Source organism: Halichoeres trimaculatus, unplaced genomic scaffold (assembly GCF_033239565.1).
Source record: "Halichoeres trimaculatus isolate MK-OKI-2021-1 unplaced genomic scaffold, fHalTri1.1 fHalTri1_scaffold_7, whole genome shotgun sequence".
In the NCBI taxonomy this organism is placed as follows: Eukaryota; Metazoa; Chordata; class Actinopteri; order Labriformes; family Labridae; genus Halichoeres; species Halichoeres trimaculatus.
The window spans coordinates 7,098,274-7,102,806 of record NW_027437185.1 but is presented as its reverse complement, the minus strand read 5'-3'; the positions used below and the strand labels follow the sequence as shown (position 1 = coordinate 7,102,806).

General features: G+C 38.6%; 1 non-coding gene across 1 annotated transcript; it reads left to right on the top strand.

Moving 5' to 3' along the window:
- Positions 1-4,461: 4,461 nt before the first annotated feature.
- Positions 4,462-4,533, top strand: trnae-uuc (transfer RNA glutamic acid (anticodon UUC)). Its single transcript has one exon. It is a non-coding gene; the product is annotated as a tRNA-Glu (tRNA).

Sequence of the window (4,533 nt, the reverse complement as noted above, 5' to 3'; positions counted from 1 at the left end):
GTTGAGAGTTTATTTTCTAAAATCACAAGCAAAAGTTAGTTAAAGTGCTGATTTATAAGTAACTGAAATGCTGAATGAAATAAAAGTGCAAAAGATCTCAAACAGGCTAATGAATATGCAAAACCCTACTATTCCACTCTCTTGCTGGTCAATAAACAGCACTAAAGGAGAGTGGTGCTGCCCTTTCATATGCCACAGAGAGAGTCTGCAGTAAATTGCTGCTGCGGTACTTGTTTAGGTTCTAGTTTTGCAACATTGCTCTAATGTATTAAAAAAAAAATCTGGATTAGCAAATTTTCTTACCCCATGAGTAGACCAACTTAAGTCTTTCTAAGGAATTCAAGCCTCATTTTGTCTTATTACATCCTGAAATTTAACATTGTTCTGGACAGATGAACTTGTCTCATATTAAGTCTTATGGGACATTTTCCCCTAAAACTAAGACTAAAACACTTGATTAGATTTCAGAAACATAATTTATGGTCCTCAACATGCTGAGGGTTTCTTGTACAAGGTCTATTCCCATTAGCTTTCAATCCTGCACATGTTCTCTGGTCAGACAATGACCTTCTTAGTGCATCACTTGTTCCTAATGGACTCTTGGTCCTGTGATGGATACCATAAAAAGTAATAGATGTCATTACACATGGCAGTGACGTATAGCGGTGTACAGATATGGTCTGGAACTAATGTGGTCCTGAGTCCATTTAATCAGTGAAATGAGCCTGGATGTCTCAGACACAAACGCTTTTGCACTAGTGCTAAAGGTAAGTAATGTTTTGTACTAAAATCAGAGTGGAACTCCAGAAGGCACGTTTCATCTTTTTAATCTAAACTTTTCTCAAAGGACACTTTTTTTTTTTAAACTAGACCTAAGGCCAGCAGCTTTTACTGACAGTTATAAACCATGAAATTAATACATGAATGCTCCATTTGTTAACTTTTTCTTTTTAGTGATTTAAAATAAAGTGTGGTTAGAGATCACATACTCATGAAATCAAACCTCACCTGTCGCTCAGGTGTCTCTTGATACCAGATAAGTGGTCAGTTTTCTGTAGTGTTACGTGCTGCGTAAAAATCACCAAACTCTCCTTCTGATCAAGGACAATTCTCTCCATCAGCGGGCAGTATGGGGAAAATATGTCAGTATGTTTTTTTGGCAGGGCTGGATCATAGATTAAAGACGATTGTAACCTGCAAACATAATTTTTAACCCAATTTTTTTGTTATCCTGCATTCTGAACTATATTAATGCACTGTTTTTTTGTTGTTGTTTTTATTTTATTTAATTTTATTTAATTTTTTATTATTTATTTATTTATTTATTTATTTATTTATTTATTTATTTTTTTTTTTTTTTGGGGGGGGGCTTTTCTGCTCCATTTCATAACCTTAATCTAGTCTTATGTCCTCTAATGTGTTTTTTGAACTCTCACATTTTCACATCTCAAGAAATGCTTCCACTTACACACTTCAGCTGTTTTTTTCTGTTTTTCAGATTAATTAACTTTCTGCAGAATGTTCAGAGCTTTATATAAGAAGCCTATGCACAGTACAAATGTAGTTTAGTGAGTTACTTAATATGATTTGGTTTTGTTTGTGACCTTGACAGAAAGTGTAAATATTCACAAATTGTAGAACATGATTAATTTCAGAGCCATAATTGTATAAATGTATGTTAAAAAATGAACTCTACGGGCTGTATGAAATTGAACCAAGGGCCATGATTGGCCGTGGGCCTGACTTTGGTCATACCTGGGCTACATGGTTGGTACATGGTTGAAATAGCTGTAAAAGTAATGTGATTATTCAACAGTCTTTCTCCACAGGCTTCATACAGTAAAGTCATTTCCTCTTGGACTAGCACATATGAACACAGTCCAGTCACTATAACTCTATCTACTGCCTTAATGCCTCAGAGACAGACAAAGAAGAAAGAGGTCTGGTACTTCCTGCAGAGAATGAAGAGGTAGCTGAGCAACCATCCACTGAGATGCTTTGTTTGGATTCAAGTTGTATGCCTTTCCAGAGGTAAATAATAAATGTGTGGTTGTACCAGTCTGACCTGTGGTTTCACAAAACAATGCTTCTCCCTGCAGCTTACAACTCTCTTCTGCTCTAACCAGAAAATGAAAAAGTTCTTCTATTCTCCTCACCATGCTCCATGATAGAGAGCTCAGTCCAAGAGTGAGGGGAAAAACAAGAGTTTCACCGTTTTCAGGATTACCAAAACAAAGGTTTATTAAATTGTTTTCACTGTGAAACTTGAGTTTAATTACAAAATGTGTGGGTTAAACAAGTATCTTAAAGGCCTTGTTTACACGACAACGTTTTATCTGAAAACGCTAAAACGCTGAAAAAATTCTGCGTTTACACAGAACTGCTTGAGGGACTGAGAATGCTACAGTAAGCATGCCAAGCCTGTAGATGGCGCTATAACTGTCTTGTCAAGAAACCACTTTTGGGAGATGTCCCCCGAAGTAGACTTAAACCGATCATTTGGTGTATTTGTGAATGCTAAGAGCAGAAGTGGAGCAACAGTTGTACATTTTGTTGAAAGACAGCCAGCAGATTCAGCAGATTCAGCAGCACTAGCCCAACATGGTAGTCCACAACAATCATAACAACAGTTCTGGACCAAGATATGACTGACTCTGACCAGTTCTTACCGTGAGTTCACCAAACCTGACTAAAGCCCACTACAAGATTTTAAAAATCCTAAAAGATTCTGAAAACAGATTGTATCACACACATTAGGAAAATCCTCACAGATTAACTACTCTTAAATCTCAAACACCCACGCTCTACAAGGTTGGAAAATAATCATGTGCACACATTGCAGGATTTCATCAAGATTATTGGACCAGAACAATGCACCCCATGATCCTACGTCATCTCTCTAGGAAGCAAACATACACAAAAACAGCCAGTCATCGGACTAAAGATTGATCCATTACCTGCCCACACTAGAGGATAATCTGAGCCGAACATCAGGGCCGACTTAAGTCCTGGACCAGATTTCTCCCATGATCATGGGGAGGGCTACATTGGGGTCAAATCGGCCTGAAAATCCTATAGAGTGAGCCAGGCTAAAGAGCAGTTGACTGGTATTATGCACATGAGCCGTGAGTGTTGCCAAGTGAGACACTTCTATCCAATCAAATAGCTTCAGAGGTATGGGAAAAAGAAACAAAAAGGAAAAAAAGTAGTACAGATCATGGAATATGTAAGCTCAGAGAGTTGAGTGGAGACTATAAAATGTTTGAAGAAAGAAACTAACCATCATTTTTTCAGCAGTGTTGTTGACTCAAAGAGAGCTACATTGACAATTTGGAGCAGAACAGGATCAACACCTGCAGGGCGGGGACAGTGTCCTGTTTTTAGTTGGGGTAAAGCTTTCTCATTTTTGCCCTTTGCAGTTTCTCATCACCATTATTTTTTCCCATCTATATTACCTCAATAGGCCAATTATTCTGACTAATGACAGCCTCACACCTGCTCTTTCTGTGTTCTTTATGTGTTCTGTGCTTAATGAGTAGATATTTTTTATTGTCATTGTATGGAAGTTTTTCATTTTTTACTTATGTGATCTTGGTTTCCTATTTGTGATATTAGGTGTCTACTCTTAAATCTTTGTATGGAGTAGTGTTAAAAAACAGAGTCAAATTCATTTTGTTCCTTTTGAAGATACATGGCAAACGAAGGCTATTTTGATTCCCTTATCTCATCATCCTCCACTTATCTGGGTCCGGGTCATGGGGGCAGCAATGTCGTCAAAGAAGACCAGGGCCTCTTTTCCTGGGCACTTCTACCAGCTCTTACATGTACCTTTGGCTGCATTGTTTACATGTGAAATCAGCTGTTAGCAGCCTGTAGCATGTCAATGCTAACTGGTGCAAGGCCTGATGTCTTCCCACAAGGTAAGGAGAAGGATTAAGCATCCAATTCTATTCTGTTTTTGTCTTATGTATCCCATATGGTCTAGTGGTTAGGATTCCTGGTTTTCACCCTAGCGGCCCGGATTCAACTCCCGGTATGGGAACTGAAACTTTGGAAATTGCTGAAGTGTGTGTCACTATTAATTCTTTCCATATTGGCTCTGCTTATCAAAGAAATGCACAGAGGCTCGCTGCTTGTTACAGCCGCTCTCCCCCTTGTCTGTTCCTTGTGATTTTTTCATCTTTTTTCATCTTTTTGCATACAGAAGGGGTCATTACTTTGCATTGTTCATTTGTCAGTTGTGGACACAAAACTGGTTTTGTCTCCAGTGATAGTTTTACTATTTTTGCTCCTGTGTTTGTCTGGAGATCCTATATGTACCTTTGACTGCATTGTTCACATGTGAAATCAACTGTTGGCAGCCTGTAGCATGTCAATGCTAACTGGTGCAAGGCCTGATGTCTTCCCACAAGGTAAGGAGAAGGATTAAGCATCCCATTCTATTCTGTTTTGTCTTATGTATCCCATATGGTCTAGCGGTTAGGATTCCTGGTTTTCACCCAGGCGGCCCGGGTTCAACTCCCGGTATGGGAA